At 45.4% G+C, this 25,294-nt stretch overlaps 1 protein-coding gene and 1 non-coding gene across 2 annotated transcripts in view; one reads left to right on the top strand and one right to left on the bottom strand.

The window, feature by feature from the left end:
* Positions 1-25,294, bottom strand: part of IL17RD (interleukin 17 receptor D) — a 61,472-nt gene that overhangs the window by 29,068 nt on the left and 7,110 nt on the right. The window lies entirely within an intron of this gene.
* Positions 4,243-4,315, top strand: TRNAA-UGC (transfer RNA alanine (anticodon UGC)). The gene has a single exon. It is a non-coding gene; the product is annotated as a tRNA-Ala (tRNA).

Raw genomic sequence — 25,294 nt, 5'->3', positions numbered from 1 at the left:
CTGACTTCAAATACTGCTTCCGAGGCCCCGGGATGGAGTCTCCAAATACTGTATCACATCTGGAATTCTGCTTTTACAGCATAAATGCCTGCAGAAATGGGGGATTGTGATGTTCCCATGGGGACCTAGCCTCCACCAGCTAGGCAGGTCCCCAGCATGCCCCACACATGTGCTTCCTTCAAGGTGGATTTCACATCTCTGGAAATTATGGAAGGCTGCCCTTTCAGGTTTTAATGCTAATCGAAACATCACAGGCTGCACTATAAAGCAAGGCGACCCCTTCTGTCAGCCTATTATTTCTGTCCACACGGTGGTCTTGGACAGAAAAACCTCCTTAAAATAACAGAGAGAAGCAGCAAGTCAACATTAGACCCCTTTTCATAAGTTACTTAAACTCTCCTGTCTCTGGCTGCAAAAATCCAAGTCAGTCAACCTGTGCTCAGGGCCACCCCCCATCGCTTGCCTCCAGGAGGGATCAAGCTCAGGCTCCCAGGCTGCTTTGCCCATTGCCGGAAATGAGCCATTAATGCCATCCCAGCAGTGCTCCTGCCAAGGCAGGATGTCTTCACTTTTAATTGTTGATGACCCCTTTGCTGTTAAGGGGAAAGGGTTTCTAGAACCCCTAGAAGAATCCTGTGAGAAACATTCCTCACCCAATTTCCCACAGAAACATTTCTTATACAATTTTGGGGCATTCCCAGAGCTCCCAGAGGCCACTGAGTGCTTTCCAGGCCCCAGGTCCAAAGCCACGTTTAGACACAAAGATTCCAGAGACGCCACATAGAAATGAGGGGCTGCATCTTGGCTTCCCCCCTTCCCTGGGATGCAACCCCTCCAACCAGCCCCTCCAGGTGTGGGTTCAGATATACACACACAGAACACAACCCGCTTTGAGTGCTGGTAGGTGCCTCCCATCACTCCTGATCCTGCCATAGTCCTACCTCCCTAGGACCCCAACTGGCTCAAAACAGTGGTAAAGACCCTCATCCCTCTTTTCCCTAGGAGCATTCTTCCATCAGTTCTGACTAGAATGTTCCAAGCCAAAACTCCACTGACCCTTCTGATACGTATCTGCCTCTTTGCAAGGTCTGGCCTTTCTCAGATTTCCTGGGGGAAAGGAGGGGAATCAGCTCACCCAGAGGTAAAGCAACAGTCACCAAGCCCCACGGGCAGATTGAGGGGACTCAGGCCTTCTGGTCCTCAGCCCTGTGACCTCCCGATCCAACACTTCCACCTAGTCTGTTAGGTAACACATCCCAAAATGTCCCCGAGATGCAGTTGCAGAGAGAGAGAGAGAGAGAGAGAGAGAGAGAGAGAGAGAGAGAGAGAGAGAGAGAGAGAGAGAGAGTGTGTGTGTGTGTGTGTGTGTGTGTGTGTGTGTGCGCGCGCGCCCAGCCACACAGGGTGAAAAAATAAAGGCACCAGGAAGGCAGCAGCGTGGCTCCAGGTGTTAACACTTAGCGCATCCTGCCCAACCCCACCAGCTTGAGGCCGGCCGCCCGGGAGCCGGACACAGCAATTAGGCCCTTCCCGGGCTGGGCGCCTTTGTCCCCTTGCTACCATCATTAGTGTCTGACTTCCTGTGCACAACGGGGGTGGGGGTGGGGGGCAATCACCGGCTGACCGGGCAGGACATTAGACTTCCTTTGTCGAAGACCCTCAAATGTTAACCAGCAAGTGAACAAGCTTCTCCTCTGCCCCACCCCCCACTCCCAGCCACTCCTCCAGCCCACCAAACACCCCGGGGCAAGTCTCAACAGTCTTGGTTCCCCCCACTTGGAGGAATGTGAGTTCCTTGGGAGCAGTATCAAGTCTCCACGTCGATTTCCCAGAGCCGTTCCCCTACAAGCATGTCACTGGCATTTGCTGAGTACCTGATGGTTACCGGGGCCGTGTTACTTGTCCTGCGTTAACGAGGGTGAAAACGAACAACGATGACGGTGCTCGGACAACGTGAGACCCAGGCTGTTCGACGCTCAGCTCAGTCCCCCCTAAGCACAGGTGCCCCATTCAAGTGTGCTCATGGGCTAAAGTGCAAGATGGTCTCAAGATGCAAGGATGTGCTGAAGGTTTGAGTAATATCACTGATCAGATCTGAAAATGGGGGAGTGTGAGTTGTTATATAGCTGCAACCCACATCCCTAAAAACCTCTCATTTACCCCTCATCCCTCCCAACAGAGGGCCCCAGCTTTTTCTGTGGGGACACAGATGTCCTTGAGGATTTGGTGAGAGCTGTGGCACACATGTACGCATGCAAATTCTTCAGGAGGTTTCAGCATTCCTGAAATCCACCCAGGCTCTCACCTGCCTGCCTTATTGATAGCATGACAGCTTAACACCAGGCCTACAGAAGAAGTGGTTTAGTGACCCAAGGGAAACTGGCAATTAAAAAACAAAATTCAAATAGGGCACGAGGTGGTTGGAAGTCAGATCTCAGTTTTAAATAAAACTCCGAATTAATGTCTCAACTGTTATCCTTTGTGGGCAGTATTTATTACAACTCATGTTGGGGCTCATGAACTTCAGAAAGTAGGAGCATAAAAGGCAACCATTTCCGCTGTTAAACACAGGAGCCCATTAAGAGCTTCTATCACTTTTCGGATCACAGGTGACAACAGTCACATCTGCAATCAAGTCAGTTTTACTGAATTTTGTTTTAAAAAAATAAACTGCAGTGTGCTTTATTCTTTTTTTCCTCCCTTTGCTGAATGGGAAGGAACATAATCGTGGTGTCCAGAAGATGGAGAAAACAGCTGAGTTTCCCACTTCTGCTCAACTGCTTCTTCCTGTCTGTCGTGTCTGTTGTCAGCACACAAAATTAGGTCACGTTTGGGATACATTCTTAAATATTTGCCCAAAAACCACTATGGAGGATAATCTGAAACTCCAGTTTTCCAGGGACTTCCCTGGTGGCACAGTGGTTAAGAATCCACCTGCCAGTGCAGTGGACACGGGTTCGATCAGGAAGATCCCACATGCCATGGAGCAGCGAAGCCCGTGCGCCACAACTACTGAAGCCCACGTGCCTAGAGACCGTGCTCCGCAACAAGAGAAGCCACTGCAATGAGAAGCCCACACACCACAAGGATGAGCAGCCCCTGCTCACCGCAATGATAGAAAGCCCACACGCAGCAGTGAAGACCCAATGCAGCCAAAAATAAATTAATTAATTTAAAAAAATTTTTTTAAGTTTTTAAAAAAATAAAACTCCAGTTTTCCAAAATGAAGAATTATCTACGACTTTGACTTCTGCTCCAGACATACCAAAACTCATTCAAGCCTCAAAAATTAGATGTTGGTAACAGCAGAGACAGGACACTATCACTTCCATGATGCCAAGTCCCCCACAAGTTTATTTACATGAACCCAACAAGTTTCAAGGAGTAAATCATTTCACCTTCGGCTGTGATTTTTACCTCTTACCAAACCAATTTTTAAATAGTAGGTAATCGGAAGGTTATATTCCAATGCTAATGGTCCTTGCAACTTTAAGTCTCCCTACTTCTTGGATGGAAGCCAGCAGTCCGCCCTTAAACTATAAGCAATAAATCCAGAAGACTCTCTTTCCTAATTGCCCAATGATACCACATGGAATTCCCATTAAAGCACTCACATGCAAACACACACACAATGACATACCAATTAAATCATTGTATGATTTTAGGCCAGGAAATAATTGTGTTTGCCAAAAACTATTCAGCTTTGTTTTTATTTCCTTGAACAGCTAAAATGTCATTCTGGGAAGGAGGGCAAAGAATAAAGTAAAAATGAAGTATCAATGTCTTGGTGGATTTCAAGATAAATATTCCCTGTGGGTGAAGGAGAGAGTGCAGAGTTCCCAGGAATGAAGAGTTCCCTGTACTACCTCCCCAGGGACTCCTGGCATAGATTGGTAGAGAGGTAAATTAGCAAATTCATATGAGGCAGGCAGGGCAAATGGAACAGCAGGTAGGTGCACACTTCCTTTCTGATGAAGTGGCCCTGGTGGCGGATTCCTACTCCCCCAAGGGGTTGAGGCAAGCAAATGGCACACATAACCTTCCTCCTTGACCTCTCAACAGGAAGAAATCAATGCACCTTGTCCCTTCATTAGCCTTCCCATGGAGAAGTGTTTACAAAATCAAAGCAATATGGTAGAAATCAGTTAGAAGCCTGTAACATTTTATCATGAAGTTAGGGTGAAACAGAGACTTACCAGAAAAAATTAAAAGCAGTGATTAGGTATTTTTAAGAAAGGGAATTCCCTGGCAGTCCAGTGGTTAGGACTCTGCACTTGCACTGCAGGGGACACGGGTTCAATCCCTGGTCAGGGAACTAAGATCCTACAAGCCACAAGGCATGGCCAAATTAATTAATTAATTAAAAAGAGAGGTCCAAAGGTTCTGGCTAAAATGATTTCAAACTGAGCAGCTGGGTGGATGTGAGGCCAAGCTGTCAGGCTTTGTGGGACATGGAGCCACGTCAGTCATAGGAGCACTGAGGAAAAGTCCCACACAGGCACAGCTGGCTCAAGTACCAAGTCCTGTCTACCACTTCCCCAACTGTCCCTGAGGAGTGCAATATTCAGTGGTTCTCAAAATCAGAGAACTCTAACGGTGGGTTTTCAAGTTTCTAGGAAAATAGTGGGCTTTTCTTTGAAAGAGGCTTTATTACTTTTGTAAATATAACAAGTTCAAGGCAAAGGAAATTTAAGTACAGAGAAGAATATGAAAATCCTCTCTAGTCAACATTATTGTACTATATACTTCAAAATTGCCAAGAGACTAGATGTTCAATATTCTCACTCCAAAAAAAGAAATGATAATTATGGATGTGACAGAGGTATCAGTTAAAGCTACTGTAAATCATACTATAATATAAATGTATCAAGTCAACAGGCCGTGTACCATAAACTTATGCAGTGTTATAAGTCAATTATCAATATATCTCAATAAAACGAAAAGCACCCCCCAAACTCCTCCCCTCCCCATCACTTTGAAGACTCTTCCAAATGATCTCTGTTGCATGTATCACATGGACTCTGACTTGACATAAGTTAGATCCTAATACACAGACCATTGTTCTGATAAATCGCTACCAGCTAATGCAGTTTCTTTTGGGAGAGCCATGTGGGACCAATGGGATAAACAGCAAAAAGATCCTAATGAGGTAAAAATTAGGGCCATTGGGCCAAATTCTTTCTAAGGGTCCAGCCAGCTCTAATTAGCCATTATTAAAAAGTAGTAAAGCAGGCCCTCTCACCTGTTCTAAAGCCAGTTGTATATGTGGAAAAGGCAACGAGGCAGATGCATCAAGAAGGTGACACACACACATGTTCATATTTTGGTAGGTTGCCTGTTGGCCTTGGTTCCCTAAATGTTGCCCTATAAGGTAACCAAATTACTATGCTTTATCCTGTATGTTTAAAAGAAAATTACACAAATTTAAGGGACTTTATGATTAGATGGCTGGTCTCATGTGAATAACAGAACTGTGTAAATTAAAAGGAAGTGCTGGTGGCGCCTTCCCTGGTAGCGCAGTGGTTAAGAATCCACCTGCCAATGCAGGGGACATGGGTTTGAGCCCTGGTCCGGGAAGATTCCACACTCCGTGGAGCAACTAAGCCCATGCGCCACAACTACTGAGCTCGTGGGCCACAACTACTGAAGCCAGGGCACCTAGAGCCTGTGCTCTGCAACAAGAGAAACCACAACAATGAGAAGCCCACGCACCACAACGAAGAGTAGCCCCCGCATGCCACAACTAGAGAAAAGCCTGTGCGCAGCAACGAAGACCCAACACAGCCATAAATAAATAAATAAATTTATTTAAAAATAAAAAAAAGGAAATGCTGGCAAATCCAGGAAGCAGTTGACAACAGCTTCATCAGGCATGGTAGTCACATTACAGCCACGCGGAAACCTTGGAGCTTCAACTGTTCAGAGTCAGGGTGGCTGGGAGAACACCAGTGTGGGCAGATTCTACAGAGCAAGATGAGGAGATAAGATCATTCGCTATGTAATCTCCATTTTGTGATTAGAATCACAACACCCGTGTAGTGTGAAGGAAAAAGAATGATCTCTGCCTCAAAAACTTAGCTCAAGCCCCAGAATTTATCAGCAGAGATATGCTTTACACTGGGAAGGCCATTTTGAGTGATGGAGAATAAGGCTCCTCCAGGAGTTTACAATTTGTTTTGGAAAACAAGCTTAAGAAAAATATGAAATTAGAGTCAATAGTGTTATACCTTATGGAATGAATATGCTAAGTTATGCAATCGAGCTCCAAATCACAGGAGCCCAGAGAAAGGGAAGTGAACAGAGGAAGACTCACCAGAGACCAGAGAAGTGTCTTCACAGAGAAGGCAGGTCTCTGGCTGGACCCTAGGGCATGTCAAGCTTTGGGGTGGGTGGGGACGGGGAGATGACCCTCTTCAAGCAGATGCAGACACAGGAGCACGTGGCCGCACGGTAAACATTCAATAAATGGCCCTTAGTTCTCAGGGATGACGTCATTCAATAAATGGCCCTTAGTCCTCAGGGATGACGTGGAGCCTCCCTCACCAGCCAGAGCAAACACTGGCAAGCTGGAGTAACTGACCCCACACCCTCATCCCTTCCATGTTAAACACCCCAAATGAATGGGCGCTGTAGGGCTGGGGTGGACAAGTGGGCTGAGTTTTGCATGTGTTGCATCTTGGAGTTTGGCAAGACCTGAACAGAGTGATCCTTACAGAGGTGAGCACAGCCTGAGGCGGCAGGCAGGAGTGCAGGGGAGGGGTCTCCGATCCAGGCCAAGGTAGCAGTGGGCTAGGCTCGGGGTAGAGAGGAGCAAAGAAACAGGCAGTGAAACAGCAGCTTCCAAAGATGAACCAAAAGGATCAGAGAGTTAATCAAAGGGAGGAGTCAGATCCCAGGGCCTGCAGACCGGAGGTGCCACCGACAAAAGCGGAAGGATTAAAGCTGGGGGTCTCATTACACAGTCCTCTTATTTTCAAAATGGGCCACATTCCCTGCCCCCAATACAGATGGAAGGCATTTAAGAAGGAGGAAAGGGAGTCCTGAGCACCACCCACTTCCAATTTCCACCTATCTTCCCTCCGTGACCAAAAATGTCACTAACTTTTGGAATTAGTGCCACGGACGCCCAAGGTGGGAGTCTACATCTCCACCTCTCTAATCTTCCCCAGTCATTCTCACCCACCTTGACTTTCCTGTCTACACTTGGGGTAAACCAGTGCCATGCTCCCAGGCGGAGCTCACTAATAGTAAAGACAGAAAGAAGACGACTCAGAAATAAAGGCCCTTTGTTAGCTTTTTCCAACTCTCCATCAAAATTCCTAAAGATCAGATTCACTACAAACAATCTTTACAAATCTGACCTTGGCACAAATGGACAGATGCTATGTGATTCCTCTTACATAAGGTACCCAGCATGGTCAACCTCATGGAGACAGAATGTGAAATAAGCGGTTTGCCAGGGGCTGGGGGAGGGCGAAATGGGTTTAGAGTTTCAGTTTAGGAAGATAAAAGTTCTAGACATGGATGGTGGTGATGGCTGTAAAACAATGTGAATGGACTTAATGCCACCAAACTAAACACTTTAAAATGGTTAAAATGGAAAATTTTATGTAATGCATATTTTACCACAATTTTTTTAAAAGGGGAAAAAAAGGAAACAAGGATTTTGAGCAGGAAAGTAACAGTAATAAAATAGTGTTGTAGCCACGTCTGCAGGAAGAAATAGGAAGGTAGACAACTGGAGGCAGGAGAGGCGGCAACTACAGGTGTGAGGTGAGAAGGATGGCGGTGGTGGGGAGATGATGAAACAACGGGTCTGAGAGGCATTTTTAAGAAACTATGGCAGGACCTTGTGACAAATGTGATACAGAGGTGATGATGGAATTCAAAGGTAACTTGAAGGCTCCTCTTTTGGGAACCCGGAAGATTAGTGATTTTACAGCAATAAAGAGAACCTTGGGGAAGGACTCTTCTATTTTAAGAAAAAAACTTAGTGAGGGTGAGGTGACAACAGGGAAACTTCTACATAATACCATATTTTTTTTGGAAATACAGGATTAGAAGGCAGGAAGTCATGCATGAGGTCAAGCTACAGAACCTTAAGGACAGATGGGCTAATTAATAGGAGGTATAAAAAAGAACAAAGGGCCAAGAATTGGTCTTTGTGGGACCACCCACATTTAGAGCCTGTGAGGAAGAAAAGAGGATAGAAAAAGTGAGGCTGGCAAAGTAGAAGAGGAACCAGGAAAGACCATTAGGCAAAGGAGAATGAAACAGAGTTTAAAAAAAGAACGTCAAATAGGTTTCATGTAAAAGAATGTCAAGATGGATATTTTCAGCATGAAAACCACCTTTTTGATTATACAAATCCCTGAGCAAATAATAATACTGATGGCTCATTTAGAATAGCTCCTCCATATAAATAAATTCCCATGTCTTTTGCTGCTATTCAGACCCATCCCCTGGTTTCCTATAAAACTAGGAAGCATATTGGGCTTCCCTGGTGGCGTAGTGGTTAAGAATCCTGCCAATGCAGGGGACACAGGTTCGAGCCCTGGTCTGGGAAGATCCCACATGCCGCAGAGCAACTAAACCCATGCGCCACAACTACTGAGCCTGTGCTTTAGAGCCCGCAAGCCACAACTACTGAGCCTGCATGCCACAACTACTGAAGCCCGCATGCCTAGAGCCAGTGCTCCGCAACGAGAGAAGCCACCACAATGAGAAGCCCACACACCACAAGGAAGAGTAGCCCCCGCTCGCCGCAACTAAAGAAAGCCTGAGTGCAGCAACGAAGACCCAATGCAGCCAAAAATAAATAAATAAAGTAGGAAGCATATTATAAGTACTATCTAAAGGAAGTCTTTTCATATGTTTGAAAACTTAAAAACACGTGACATTAGCACTGGAAAAGGTGTTGAAAAGATTCTGGTTCACTGTCAGACTTTTGTGTACAGGATCAGAGCTTTACATCCTGCCAGGACAGCCATCCTATCTCCCATGTTATCAGGGAGAAGAGCACAGGGACCCTAAGTCATGACGCTCCCCAATTTCTGCTCAGCACTTTACAGTTTGAGCCACTGTTAAATTAGTAAAACCTTTCGGCAGTTTTTGAAACAACGCTATCTGAAAAATGTAGAGGCAACCAACACTCAGGTCTTTTTTTAACCAAATACTGCTAACCAACTGACCTAATAGCTAGGATTCAGAATACCGACAACTGCCCAGAATTCAACACGAAATTAAAAAGATCAAAAGATAAGCTAGAACTCAAAGTTATCAAATTAGATTTCAGTTCAGACAAACTCTTCTTGTCCAAAATTCCTGGAAATGGTAAATTTTTGCACAAAGGCACAAATACAAATATTAATTTTCAGACCATCCTGTTTTGGACATTATTCATCACTTGTGGCCATTTGACAGGCGCACATCCATATCACTGCCAGGCTAAGTGGATCAATTTTGGCTTTGTGGCTAACAACCTTTTCCCCAAAAGTAAGGGAATAAAAGCTGAAATGTCGTTATCTCTGAACTTTGATTCGTCTCTGAGAAGAGGCCTGCAGGAATATTACACCTCTTGAGTTTATTTCCAGACACCCAGAACAGTCTGGAGGAAGGCATATTCTAGGAAACAGTAACTACCACACTGGTTAAATGCTTATCACTAATGAACATTTATTGGGTAGTAACAGAGCTATGACCCTCATAACTTAACCATACTACACTCATGTCTTCCTGAAGGTACAGCTTCAATTCACAAGCATAATTTTTAAGGGCATAAGAAAGAACTTTCAAGCTCACCAACATAGCAAATACCTCTCTACCTCGTCTCTAAAAGTTTCACACTGTTTTGAAATTCTCCCCATACTTGAAGAACCCCATACCAACATCTTGTTGACTGATATTAAAGAAAGACTAGCCTCACTCTCTTAGCAACAATAACCTTCTAGAAGATTTGCCTAAGAAGAAAACAAACACTATCTGATAAAGGAAAGACAGATTCCATTGCAGACCTCTGGGTTCTCAGATCTGGAACATTATAATCTGATTGTACCTACATGGCATTCACCAAGAGGGCACTGCATGGTAGCGAGAGCAGAACAGAAGAACCAGAGCTATGAGCACCCCTGCCGCAACACTCTTACTGCCACAGAAAGCAGAAAAGGTAATTTAAAATGGGACACGTGGAGTCCTTACTCCTCCCTGCCCCACTCCCACCAAAAATAACCAATCATAAACTTTTAGCATCTCTCAAGGACTTCAAGAGAGACAAGAGGAGAATGTGTTGGCCTGGCTAAGGACCCTCACATCAGTGCAACTTCTTTCTTTACACATTTATTAAAATATGCAAGCACAGTACTTATAAACAAAGGAGTCATTTCAGTTTTTGCTTGGAAAGATGGGAGCCAATACATTCCTTCTGGGAATTCAGGGTAACGGCTTTACAAAAACAGTGTCCAGATGTGCTTAAAAATTCAGTCTGTTTCTTCTTTTGGGGCAGACTGGAGGGAGAAACAAAGGGTGGGAGAGTCATTTTATTAAAAATTGAAAAGGTTATTGGGCTTTTTTGGCTCGCACACTAACCTGCCCTCTGCTGACAAACCACACAGGAGCACCTGAGGCAGGACCATCGGGGCATCCCTCCTGTGAAGGCTGCAGGGAGGTAGCACCGGGCTGAGCACAGTGTGAACCTGGGGACCGTCTCTAACTTCCAGAATGTCCTGAATGGCAGACGGTTCCACCAGGTGGTGATAAAATTGGGGGGAGAGACTCTGAAAGCCAAAGATTCTCAAGTGAAAATCAAGCATTTTTGTATCAAAACCACCACCCTTGGGACAAACCTTCATTAAAAAAAAAAATTCTCAGACTTTCCTGGCAGTCCAGGGGCTAAGACTCCAGCCCACCACTGCAGGGGGCGTGGGTTCGATCCCTGGTCTGGGAACTAAGATCCCTGCATGCTTAGGGGCACCGCCAAGAAAAAATGAATTCTTTTAACTGAAATGTTTTGTCAACATCAAATGCCAGTTTTAGCCTGGAATCTTTGCTGAGATTTGAAGCTTCCTCAACCCAATGGTTTCATTCCCAGAGTCCTTTTTAAACCACAGAGAGATTTAAATAGGTAGTCTGTTATAAAGTGTTTCGTCGTTTTCAGAGGGGTTGTAGCTGCCTCTGGGTTCTAAGGGTAAATGAGTGTTTCAAGCACAGAAAAATTAAGGGAGACAGAGAGTGAGGCGTATATTATGAATAAAAAGATAATCCTAATAATAGTTTACATTATCACAAGCCAAAGTTTATGCGAGCAGCTAAGCTCCCTTTCAAAGTAGAGGGCAGCTGCTGGTAGGCGGAGGAAAATGGTATGTCAGAAATGTGACCAACCTTCAAGCTTAACTCTGCTGTCAGCCACCGCTTCCTTCCGCCACCTTACAACGCCCTGGGGGTGGTGGCGGGATCCTTTTGGAAGTGTGTTGTTTGCAAAGGCACGGAACTGTCTCAGTGCTAGACAGACTTCATCTCCACTGTTCCTGGACAATCCTGACAGGGCCAAGTCACCCCGGTCAGGTGACCCCACCAGAGAGGCGGCCCTGGGCGTGGGGCCCTCCCACTGCCTCCCAGGAGTCAGGGGAACATGTCCGGGATGAACAGTCTTAGTCCCCAGAGGCTGCCAGGAATCCTATGGGAAGTAGGTTGGGGCTCAGAGGCTGTGCTTACATGCAGATGTGCCAAGTCACTAAGATCCTCCAGGCATCACACACTCCCCAGAATGCTGACCCCACATAAACCCCTTTACCCAAAGCGCTAATATGCGTAAGCTGAGTATCTGTACTCAGTAGGATAACCCAGCCCTTATGCACAGAGCTCCCAGGATGTGCAGAATGCAGGGCTAGGACACGGGGAAGGGTCTAAGGGTGACTGGGATGGGGGCCCAGTGCCCAGGAAGTGACATTCAGGTGTAAGGGACACCCCTGTGCTACCTGAAGACTAGGTGAGGGGGCACCTTTGGGCAGCGGCCATCTTCACATTTCCAAATGAGAACAGTGGTACATCTCAAGCCACTTATTTGAAGCTAAACATTTCTATACTTACAGGGGGCGGGAGGCGCATCAGAACAGGAGAAACAGTCCCTGCGATTTATCTCCTTTTCAATTTCCATAGATAGAAATCCCATTTCAAGACGTTTTCACCCAGCCAAGAGCGTTCTGCAAAGGTTGAAGCTTCATCCAGCCCAGAGCAGAACAAAGGGGAAAAGCTCCCAGTAAGGAGCAGATCCCAAGGAGACCACCCCCTGCCTCCTATCCCACCCCACCTCCCAGCCTCACTGCATCAAAGCACATAAATGCGCTCAGTGAGGAACCAGTTGGTGGCACCGGGAGACCCTCAAAGGCGCTTGCAAGCATAAAGGAATGGCCGTCCAGGCCAGTGTCCTTCCGGCAGGGTACCACAAGCTATAGGCCACAGGATGGAACCACCAATTTCATGGGGTGTTGGTCAAGGTTCAGGGAAGGTGTTCACAACCAAGCTTTACTTGGGGTGAGGGTATTTAGAGGTACAAGCTGCACGTATCACGCACACCTCAGTCCTTTCTGCAGGGGATTAAGACACTGCTTGCTCTGTTACTGCTGCAGGTGGAGGTGCTGGTTTAAAACCACCCAGTGCCTTCCCAGGGCACCTGGCTAAGCTCAGAGCTTCTGGAGGGCATGATCCCTGGAGATAAGGCTCTTCATCAAGAAAGCTTTCTCCGTGCCCTCAAGCTGCAGGCCCTCTGGTCTCTGCATGGGTGACCTCTTCCCCAGCCTCTCACCATCACTTCCCCCTCTGGCCTGTGTCACAGACCCCTCTGGAGGTGACCAGCTTCCTGACAGCCTATCAAGCATTCTTGCCTCCTTGCCTGCCAGTCAGTGTCTTTAAGCAGAGGTTCCTTGTGTTGCCCTTATAAACTGGTAACTTCAGCCTAACGCAAAAAAAAAAAAAAAAAAGAAGAGCTTACTGAGCATTAAATGCTACTTCTTCCACTCTTCCTGAAATGTTCTTATCGTATCCAAGGAACAGTCACCCAGGACCCACTAAAGCAACACCACTTCAACCTGGGCAGGTGGCAATCACTCAGGATGACAGCACCTAGACGGAAACCCAGGGGACAGCAATCCCTGGGTGAGGGATGGGTGCGTATGTGTATCGCTATTTTAACCTGTTTAGCTTTTCTAATAAGAAGACAGCTAGGTATAAAATAAATAAGATACAAGGGTGTAATGTACAGCACAGGGAATATAACCAGTATTTTACAATAACTTTAAATGGAGTGTAATCTATAAAAATATCGAACCACTAGGTTGCAGACCTGAAACTAATATAACATTGTAAATCAACTATACTTCAATTCAAAAACAAGACAGCTTGGTGCAAATGGGGGTGAAAGGGAAACAAAAGTAATCTCTCAGCCCTGCAATTACCCACATGCAGATTTTCTGCCAAACCAATTATTTCTTATCTCTGGTCAGTTTTTATCTGCAGCTGCCTTTCTCCCGCCCCTGCCACCACCGTGCACATACCTGAATCCTCTCTTCCCCCTGACAGTCACTGACAGAGTGGTCCAGGCCTCCGGGACTGTCAACACCCTGATGTAATTCAGGGCTCATGGGGAGTCTGAGGCAGTGCCGTTGTTTATGGATTCAGTGATTGATTGGACCCTAAAAGCTCCTGGCCCAGAAGACTAAATAGGTTGAAAGCAATCATTAACGGTAGTGTAATGTTGAAAAAAAACAAGAGACGCAAGGGGGCCTTTGGCCATGTGGACAAGAGCACGGGAAATGTGAAGGATGGAGGCAGATGGACATACTAGGCACCTCTGGGTAAACACCAGTACAGGCAAATCACAATGACGGTGGAGCCGATGCGGCGGGCACACTTGGTAGAAATAAAGCAATCTGTGTACGAATATTTTTTTTTTTGGCCACACCATGCAGCTTGTAGGCTCTTAGTTCCCTGACCAGGGATCGGACCCGTACCCTCGGCAATCAAAGTATCTTAACCACTGGAACGCCAGGGAATTCCCAGTGTACAAATCTTTTTTAAAAAAAACCTATGCGGAGGACAGACACTTTACTTTTATTAGAGAAAGATCTGCAAAAATGGCCACAGGCTGGGTGTTTTTTCTCGAGACAGATCAAAAACAGGACACCCAGGTGCAAGAGGCAAGAGTCCAGATGGAAACAGACGGGACCGACTTAATAAGGAAGTGGAATGGGTAGGATAGAAAAATTATCCTCTGAGTTAAAACTTCAAGTTATCTCAATATAAACAATTCTTAAATTCTTAAGAATAATTCTAGTCTGACTGTCCCATTTTATAGGTAAAGAAACTGAGAGTCAGAGGGGTCACCTGCCCTGTCCACAGTCACACTCAGCTGGCCTGGGATGCCCTCATCTCACAGGTCACACTGATGTAAATGAGACCATCTAACAGAGTGGCTTCTAGCCCAAGATCAGGATTTGCAAAAGCTGCGGTAAAACAGGATTCATATATATTCTATTCACAGGAAATGTGTGATCAATCCAAAATCAACCTTGGAAAATCTATTTCTGAAGAAAGGTTCGCTAGCCAAATTACTGGTACAAATAGGATTGCCATGATAATGCTTAGATTCAACTATTTTCATAATATGCTATTAAGTGCAAAAGAGTCACTCAATCAATATTCTGATTTTAAAACCCTCATTTACTCACTTAAACGTCTTCCCTAATACTTTTACTGAGCAGCATTTCATCCACACCTCACATTAATACCACCAGACTTAAAAGCACTAAAACTTACTCAGAAGGTAAATCACCAGGTGGAAAGATTCGGTCCCTCTCTAATAAACCCAGAATGCAACAAGTATAAGGTACAACTCAAATAACAAAGTGTAAATAAAAATTATAAATGTCAATCTTTTTTAGGATGTGGAAAAATGAGCACACTTATTAACTGACAGCCGTCTGCCACCAATCATTATAAGTAGTTACTATGTGGACAGGCACAGAGCTAAATGTTTTAAAGACAGTAACTTATTTAAGTCTCAGAACAATGCTGGGAGATAAACTATTATTGGCTCATTTTACAGGTGAAGAAATTTGCCCAAGGTCACAATAAATGATAGCAAATGGTACAGCTGGGATTTGTGGACCAAATTTACCCTCTTCTCAAAACACAATTCTTTGTAGTAAATTGGCTCAGTCATTATACAAGGCAGGTTGGTAAACGTGTTGTAAGAGCTATAAAACCTTTGCCCCAGTAATTACACTTTGGGAAACACTATATGTGCCAAGGAAACAAACCAAAATGGCGAGGTGGGACAGGAAACCAATCTGCCTGAAGATTTTCATAGCAGCATTATAACAGCAATAACTTGGAAATAGCCCAAGTGCTTCATCTGTGGGGGAGAGGGGTAGTAAAACGGGCAGGGGCACACAACATGAAAATATCATATGACCACTAAGAGCAAGAAGTCTGTAAACTATGTAAAAACATGGAAATATCTTCGGAAAACAAATATAAATAAGAAAGATAATAATAACCATTAAAAATAGTGATTACAACTCTACATCAAAATGTTTCTATATTCAAGAATGGAAGAAACAGCATTTAATGCTCATTCAGTTTTCTTTCTTTTTTTTTTTGCATTAGGTTGAAGTTACCAAATTATAAAGGCAACACAAGGATACTCCGCTTAAAGATGCTATGATTCAGAATGTCCTTCTCTTCCTGATCTAAAGATGTGAAGTTTTCATATAAAAATAAAAGAATAGCTCTTCTAATTTTAAAGCCCCTTCTTTAAAAAAAATAAGTCCCCCCTCAGGCTTTCAAGTAAGCCCTACTCTAATATTAACAAAACCTACTAATTTATAAAAACCCATAGCTCATGAATTTTTTTTTGTTAGTCATTTAGCAAATTTATTTAAGGACAAATATGTTGACAAACTGGAACATTATTTCTGTCACCATTTGGTCTGCACTAATAAAAGGCCACACTTTCAGAATCTCACTCTTTCATAAATGCATTTGGAAAAGTAACGCTATTTAAGATGGCATAAGTCCATGGGGGTGGGGACGTAGGTTTAAGAGTGTCTGAACATATGCCCAGATGGAGGCCGTGTGCTCCATGCCTAAGTGGGAGGTTTGTGCCCAGTTGCCTTTTCATAACATCTCATTCCCCAAAGGGGAGCAGAATATGCCCACACAGGTTCTTCACCACACCCCGTCTAGGTTGGCAGGGGGACCCAGCAAACCCTCAGCCCAGCCACAAGCACCCCCTAACCCTGTCCACACATCGCTCCCCTGAACCCTCCAATGGCTTCCTGTATATCATGTCACCTTAGGGGAATAGAAGAACAATTAAAGAACATACTAACTAACTACTTTTAAGATGAATGAGGTTGGGAAGTTGGGGAAGGAAGTGGCCCACAGTTGGCACCCTCTGACTTCTGCGCTAGGGGAAGAAAAGCTGACTCCTCCACTTGGCAAGACTGTTCTCTGCCTGGACGCATCTCACACCACTCTTCTTTCCAAGGTTCCTTTTTCCTCTGTCCTTACCAACCCACGCTGCTGGCCCACGTGCCCATTTTGCTCTCTACTTGGGATGACTTACTATTGTCCCTCAAGCATAAAGGGCTCTTTATGCACCTGGCACAGAGCCAAAGCCCCCCCCCCCCAGTATGGCAATGCCTGCCTCTAAGGCAAACTGTCCAACAGGGCAGCCTCTAGCCATGTGTAGCTATTTAAACTTAACTTGAGTAAATTTAAAATTCAGTCCCACAATTGTGCTGGCCACATTTCAGCCACCATGGTTAATAGCTACTGAACCGGCCAGTGCAGGGAAGAACATGTCCATCGTCACAGAAAGTTTTACTGGAGGACCTCCTTACCTGCCTCTGCAATTCCAGGTGGCGTTCTCCCACAGCTGGACGACCCTTCCCACCTGACACCTTGGGGACAGCTCAGTTTCACGCAAGCAGCATTTTTTTTTACACGTAAATATGGACGCTTTTGGTGTACAGTTCCACGAGTTTATACATATATAAATGTATAATTAGATGTGTAAATGTGTACATCGCTGTAGCTACCGTCACAGCCAGCACACAGAACAGTTCCACCATCCCCCCAAAATTCCCTTGTACTGCCCCCTTTGTAGTCAAACCCTTCATCCACCCCCAAAACCCCGGCAACCACCCATCTGGCAGCTTTTTTAAAAACTCATATTCCTGGCCTTCCCCTGGAAATCCCACTTAAGCAGGTCTGGGGTGAATCCCGGAATTTCTCACCTCCACGCCCCCTCCCAAGAATGTTCCTCCGGTGATTCTGGAGTTCAGCCAAGTTTGGTAACCTCTGGGGTAAATGCCAAATCCTAGTTTTCTGCAAAGCGCTCGCTGGTATCTAGTCTTGCTTTCTTCCCACCCCCATGAGTTGCTTTGTTGCACATGGTAGGCACGGCTGGGTGCTGGGAAGGCAGGGCAAGTTCGCTGCTGGGGGCACAGGCAAGGTAAGAACTTTGTGGCTCTCGTAGTATCTGGCAGAGAGAGGCCTCTCTGAGGCACATGGCCTCCCATCCTAATCCCTTCCTGGCTCTTTGTGCCATGGAATCCTCATCTGGAAAAAAAGGAACCACATCAGAAATAATCGTCTACCTCCGAAGCTCAGTGGAAGTGATGATTTACATAACACGTTCAAAGGCACTGGGCAGCCAGGATGAAAGGTACCTTGTCCCGGATATATCACCACCACCCAGGGCTGCCTCTGAATGAAACGTTCCTCACCCTGTTTACTTGATGGCTGTGGGGGAATCAGGACTCAAGTTACAATAAAATTGCAGCCTTTAAAAAGAAAAAAAATCACAATGTTTTTTCCTCCTAAATTCGTGATCCCAAGGGCAGGGTACCAAATTCCATCTTTAAAGAGGAATTCGGAAGAGTCAGCATCATCTCAGAAAACCTCCTCTGCTCAGAAAGTAAATAATTACAAGGAGGGTCAACACTCGAGTCTAGCCATTCTCCCGCACTTGTTCCTGCTCTGCTGACGATTCCTGGAAAACACTTTGAAAAGTTTTAAGATGATCAAAGGAAAAGAATGGCCAACCCAAGAAATGCTATCATTTAACATCACATGTTTATTTAGCCCCACCAAGCCAAAGAGAGAAGATTGTTTGAAAGGGAGAGAATGCCTGCTTAATCAACTAAAAATGCATTCATTACTATGCTATTCACCGCGGCTTTCCTGAAATCAGACACTTTTGCCCCTAGACCGTAAGATTGAAGCGATTTGAAATGAAAATATTTCCTGTCCACTGCTTGCCAGTTTCTAGCCCCAGAGTGATATAACAGATGACATCCAGTACAATAAATGCTTTTATTAACCATAAATTTGAGACTGCTTTAGGGATTTGAAGTGTTGGGTTTCATGCTGAAAAAATGTAATGTTATCCACAGACCATCAGTGAGTAACAAAAACAGAGGCACAGGTTATGCTACTTTGATCAAATTATGGCCAAAACAAAAAAATCGTCTTTTGCATTTTAAATAGTAGTTGCTTTCAGGGCATATCTTCAAGGAGCACCACAATAGTTTAATCATATGTCTTAGAGAGTTTAATGGAAATTCATCCTGAGTGCAGATTTATTGAACCAGCAGCTTCTGTTAAACAGAAAGGAAACTGAAAAGTGTTACAAGGCTAAGTGAACTGAAAAATTCAAATACTAAAATGGAAGCCCAAAATCAGGTTTTCTCAACCTCAGCACTACTGACATTTTGGGCTATTACTGGGAAAGGCTGACGTGTGCATTTGAAGATGTTTAGCAGCATCCCTGGTCCCTACCCAGGAAATGCCAGTAGCAAACCACCTCCCAGTTGTGACAACCAAAAGTGTCTCCAGAGATTCCCCAATCACCCCCAATTGAGAACTATTGCTCTAAATCAAGTTCTAAGCCTGCTTAGCAAGTGCTGCCTGATTTCTCTTTTTCTAAAGAAAATGTCAGAGCCCAGGGAGTCTCACAGCCTCAGCTCCCTGCCCCAGGACTGCCCTCTACACAGAAATGTTTATCCCTGAGTGAGCTCTGAACTCAAAAGCACTCTACACTCCCTCTCCCACCAAAACTGACAGTAGAAGAGCCATGGAAACAAGAACCCTCTCCTCGAGCAGGGTAGACTAGACTAAGCAAAGGCAGCCCGCCGCCCTCTCCCAAGGCACACCCTGGCCCATCCTTGGTGCCCTGCGTGTACCCCAGCACAGCACCCCTACCAGCATCCCGATCGCTGCTTTTCTGGCCTTCTGCTGTCAGGCCACGGAGGCGACCGTGGATTCGGTGCCAGAAAATAAAATGAAAAGCGGGGTTGAACCTCTGCAGTCCATTCTCTGGACGCTGAATGTCCCGCTATTACATCTCGGCATGACATTTCACGGCCAGCAGGGGAGGAGGCCTGGTCCTGAAAGCTGAACAAACGACTGGTGCACAGGCCCTCCAGCGCCCTCCCCGGCTCCCTGCACTTATGAATAAAAGATGCAGGGCTTGTCTCTGTCGTCTCCCTGGTACCCTGGGAGAATAACAACTTGTCACTTTTTGACGTTTTAACTTACTTTGAAAAATAATCAATATTAACTTGCTGAGTCTTTGGGCTTTAAATCTGGGGTAGGGACAAATAAAAGAAAGAAAAGGCATGCCACGAGGTAGAAGACAGTAATTCAAGTTAAACGAATGAAACTCTGTTAAGGGTCTCTAATAAAATAATTTAGGCAATACACAATCATAGAAGGAGAAGACTGGAAATTGAGGACATGTTTTGAGTGAAGTGGCCTTTTCTGGAAATAAAGTTCATTGTTTTCTTAGCACAAAGGAAAGAAGTGGCTGAGTTTGGGTGTGAGGGAGCACTCAACCGTAAACCTGCCCCAGCCAAGGGGAGGTTATAATAGGAACTCATTCCTGGTCGGTCGCTGAGGGCGACATCTACAACTGTTTGCAAAAAGCCCTGGTGAACAGCAAAAGCCTTAAGCATTCTTGGGATCCAGCACTCCCAATTTTGAGAGCACAACTGATTTCAAATCGTCTTCAAGGAAATAAGTTAAATTACAGGATAGCACAAATGACACCCTGCAGTTTCTTTGGACGCTCAGTAAAGTAAAAGGAAAGCCCTACTGTAAAGCACTGTGTTTTTAAAAAAGACAAATAACACAAGACCAAACTGGGTTAAATGTACAATTTCAAGTAGAAAAAATGTATTTTGCTCTTTGCTAAAACTGCACCTATATTTGTTACCTATTGATATCTAAAATCCAACAGTGTCACACTCTCACCTTTAGAGGGACCTTGCCAAAATATTTAACTTGACCCTAATCATGAGGAAACAATCAGAAATCCAAGTTGTGTGACTGTCTATACCACAAGTGACCTTGACTCTTCAGATGTATATGTTATAAAGGATCAAAAAGAAGTGGAGGGACTCCTTTAGATTAAAGGAGACTAAAGAGACAGGAGGTGTCTATAAGCAGCGAGTGGCCCTTGTCTGAATCCTGGAAGGTGATTCAGAAAGAAATCATGAAGGATATTTAGGAGTACAGCTGAGGTACGTGAGGCAAAGCACTGGTGACTCTAGGCTAAGGGGAAATAGGTGCTCACCCCACTGTTCTTTCAACTTTTCTATAGGTTTGAAATTTTCAGAATCTAAAATATAGGGGAGAGAGTAAAGTAAAGCCCCAGGTAGAGCTGACTGGCTGCCTGCTGGTCTGGGTGGGGGCTGGGCAGCAACAGCTTCATCTTCCTGTTTCAGAAAATGTACACCCCAAAGTATAAAGTCTCAATACAGAATAGATTCAGGATTAAAATAAATTTTTTTTTAAAATTTATTTTTGGCTGCATTTGGTCTTTGTTGCTGCGTGTGGACTTTCTCTAGTTGCAGCGAGCGGGGGCTACTCTTCGTTGCAGCGCACAGGCTTCTCGTTGCGGTGACTTCTTTTGCTGTGGAGCCCAGGCTCCAGGCACGCGGGCTTCAGTAGTTGTGGCACTCAGGCTCAGCAGTTGTGGCTCGCGGGCTCTAGAGCGCAGGCTCAATAGTTGTGGCGCACGGGCTTAGTTGCTCCGCGGCATTTGGGATCTTCCCGGACCAGGGCTCGAACCCGTGTCCCCTGCATCGGCAGGCGGATTCTTAACCACTGCACCACCAGGGAAGTCCCTAAAATAAAATTTTAAAACCCATAGTAGTGTAACTTATTATTCACTTAACTGGGTAGTGGTTGAGGGGGTATGTACACATGGCAGACATTTAAGACATTTAAGTTTCTGCTTTTTAAAAAGGCATAGGTCCTTTTTTTTCCCCAAAAAGGCAATAGTTTATTTATGGCTGCGTTGGGTCTTCGTTGCTGTGCGTGGGTTTTCTCTAGTTGCAGGGCGCGGGCTTCTCACTGTGGTGGCTTATCTTGTTGCGGAGCACGGGCTCTAGGCACTGGGCTTCAGTAGGTGTGGCATGCAGGCTCCATAGTGCAGGCTCAGTAGTTGTGGCACACGGGCTTAGTTGCTCCACGGCATGCGTGATCTTCCCAGACCAGGGCTTGAACCCGTGTCTCCTGCACTGGCAGGCAGGTTCTTAACCATTGACCACCAGGTAACCTCTCAAGGAACAGGTCCTTTTAAAACCCCTTTATGCCTTTCCCTAAAACTCTTCTGCAATTTATCATTCTCTTTCTCCTCTTATCAGAATTCCTACTAATTTAAAAACTTTTTAGAATTGCTCTTTAAAACTCTCCTGCCTTCCACCCAAACTCTCCCCCATTATCTACCCCAATCTTTTTTTAATGAGATAAAAGCAATGATTACCCTAATCTCCAACTTGAAAACTGTGCACTTAAAGGGGAAAAAAAAAAAAAGTGTGACCCTTTAAGCAAAAGGAAGAAAGCTCAGTAGATGGGAAATGTGCTCAAGTGAAAAGATGTTGGGATAGAATTTCTGTGTCTCAAGCTTCAAAACCCAGGGAGGAGAACAATGAGGCAGCCTGCGTGTCCAGAGCAGCCCTGAGAGACCTGGTTGGCAGTCACCTTGGGCGCGCCAGACACTCGGAACCCACCACTCCAGCCCCCCACTGCAGCAGTCTTCAGGCAGCACAACCAGATGTTACATTTTCTCTGCTTAATTTTGGTAAAACTCCATGACCTCTTTCTCAAATTAAAAAGGCAATGCTATTTTTTTAAACCACAGGAGCTATCTTTAGTGAACCCTTCTAAGGATTTCATTAATTCATAGCCAGCCAACCAGGACTTTTCCCACAGTCTCCCACAAAAAAGCCCGGGAAGTCACTGATTGCTTGGCTGGATCTGAATATGAGCAGAGGTAAGATCAGAAATATCTAGTTCCTCCCACAGGGAGGCAAGGCATGAAAATCAAAGCTGGGCAAAACCTCATTACCACAGCTGGCCGGCAAACCCACAGCCCTGGAAAGGCGGCAAAGAGCATCTTTGATTCTGGATGGACCCTCGAGTGACTTCAGAAAATGAAAGGCATTCACAACCAGAGGGGACCGAAAGAAAATGAGACCTGTATCTCTGTTAAAAAGACCAAGCTGTCATACCACCTAAGGGCTGCTGCCAGGGAGTAAGAGTCATTTCATTCACTTTGTGTCGTAAAGTCCAAAACCAAGATGCTTAGTTAGCGCTTAGCAGTCATGTTTTACATTTTTTTCATCCACGGTGCAGTACAACCTGGACAGTCCAAACATCCCCTCTTCAAGCAACCAACACTTTGCCAACTGTGATTCCCATCCAGTACCAGCCCTAACCACTGCCTCTCTCATTCCCTGCGAATCTGTCCTACAGCCTAGCAGTTGGCCAGTATGAGGACACAGTGCCAATAAACTGTGGTGTGAATGAAGGCGAGCAGATTTTTATGCTACTCTCAGCACCTAATGCCACATGATGCACCAATGTTAACAAAACATGAGTAAAACCAACTATACTTCAATAAAAATAAAATTTTTTTAAAAATAGAACATAGGTAACTATAGAACTTCAGAGGAAACTGTCATTACAATTGCTCGCCTTACATGTCACCTCCTCAGAGAGGCCACCGAGCTCACCCGCTCTCATCACCCCATTTTAATTTCCTTCAGAGCACTTGGTCACACGTAGGGAGAAACGACTATGCACCGCCACCCATCTCCTGGTGCAGCAGGGAACGAAGCAGATCAAGGACCGGCCGCCAGGGAGCTGACAGTGCACTGAAGGAGATGCACGGACAGACAAGAAAACACTCCTGTGTGTTTCATGGTAAAAAAATTTTGTAGAGAAAACTCAAGTGAAGAAAAGAGGTGAGCGAGACAGCAGTGGTTGCTATTTTAAATAGAGCAGGTCTGGTAGTTTGTTATCCTATTTGTCTCCCTTACTACAATCTAAGCTCCAGAGACCAGGCCTCACACATAGAAAACGCCAAATACTCACTGAATGAAGGAATGGCTGCTGAGGGTCACTCCTATCAAGCCATTCATCTGCTGGAGAAACGTTCCAAGCCTCACCATCCCTGACAAGTACATGTAGGCAAAATTCAAGGCACCCCTTTATCTAGTCCCAGCCTCTGTCTTCAGCCTTCTTGTTTCCACTGCCTCCAATGAGCCGACCTCCTCCAGCTTTACCCACATTTTTCTGTTTTTTTCCTCTCTGTTTTTTTTTTTTTTTTTTGGCTGCGCCTTGCAGCTTGCAGGATCTCAGTTCCCCAGCCAGGGATGGAAACCGGGCCCCACAGTGGAAGTGCCGAGTCCTAACCACTGGACCGCCAGGGAATTCGCACCCACATCTTTCCTTCTGCCCAAACTGTCCCCACCTCCTGGCTCCACTCGCCAGAGGGCGCACTCAAAGTCCCCCCAGTGAGGCCAGTCTTCTTCAGCCATCTGATCCCTCCCTCTAAGCCTCCTCTGAACCGTCCAAATTAAGTGTCTTCTTCATAAGCAAATCAAGATTCCCCTTCTTCGCTGCATCACTGCAAAAGACTGAATGCATCCCACTAAATCTGGAGGCATGATGGGGCGAGTCTGACTTTACTAAATGCAGGCTTCCTGGCAAAGGTGAAATTCACACAGGGAGCCTAGGGGGCTTTGTGGAGAAGGCTCCCGGGGAAAGGCGGGCCTCCTCCAAAGCAGGGGAAACTGAGGCAAAGCAAGTAGCCAGAGTTACTGGGAACCAACTGAGACGTGGGCTAAAAAGCCAGAGTTCCAAAGGTGGGCGCCCAGCAGCACCTCAGACATCTGCTCCGCATCACCCTGCTTCTCACACTGGCCAGTGCATAAGATGCAATGTTCTGGGATGAGGGGCAGCAGGAACCGTGGTTCATGCTACTCTCTGAGGAGTGGACAAGGCAGAGCGAGGACGGGGAGTTGTCTTGCAGCCCCGCCTGGATAGGAAGCCCCTACAGACGGGGGCCTGGTCCTACTCCGCTTCGTGTTTTCCCAGAAAACGTAACTACAGTTTAACCACGGCCTGACATGGGAGCTGCTCTTGCCTCCTCACACCAAATAAGTCTTTGCGAACTTCAGATATCGAGCAGTCACAACAAATCCTAACCATGCGAGGGCCTGGGCCCCACCCAGAGCAAATGTGCCCCCTCCAGAGGATGGAGGCGATAAGCTGTCACTCAACAGGGACCATGCTCAGGCTGACTGCTCCTGCATTTGGTCTGGACTGCATTGCATTTTCCTCAGATAAAAGGGGAAGAAACCCTTTTCAGGAGAAGAGAAGCCAGAAATCACCTGGACAGAATAAAATCACAGAGAACCACATGGCGCATCTCAGGAAAATGTACCTCTTCTTTACAAGGAAACCCTCCCTCTATCCCCATCAGCCCTCCCACTGGCAAGTAAAACAGTCCAGCTTAGAACAGAAGTCTGGGGCCACAGCCAGCATTTTTTAAAGGGTTACCATTCATTGGGGGGAAAATCTACAAAACTGACAAAACAGAACACTTGGAAAAACTCCTAGTTTTTAAGGGAATAAAGGACTTTCAAAATCTAAAAACGTTATAGTTAAAGCCTAATCCCTTATGATTTCAAAAGGATTCATTTGAAGTATTCATTTAATGTGTGAAAGGTAAATATCCATCTGAACATTTTAATTAATGTTACCAATTTCCATTCTCTTTTCAAAGTCACTGCTTCAATTTTATAGGCATTTCTGATAAGTTCAAGCAAGCTCCCCTACAATGTAGTAATTTTAATGAAAAGCCTCATGGTTAATGCCTATTAGATGAGGTTTGGAATGAAGAAACATACAATAAAATTATCATTTGTTAAACTTCCCACAA

This window comes from Phocoena phocoena, chromosome 10, assembly GCF_963924675.1.
Source record: "Phocoena phocoena chromosome 10, mPhoPho1.1, whole genome shotgun sequence".
In the NCBI taxonomy this organism is placed as follows: Eukaryota; Metazoa; Chordata; class Mammalia; order Artiodactyla; family Phocoenidae; genus Phocoena; species Phocoena phocoena.
The sequence above is the reverse complement of the archived record's forward strand: the minus strand, read 5'-3'. Positions and strand labels throughout refer to the sequence as shown.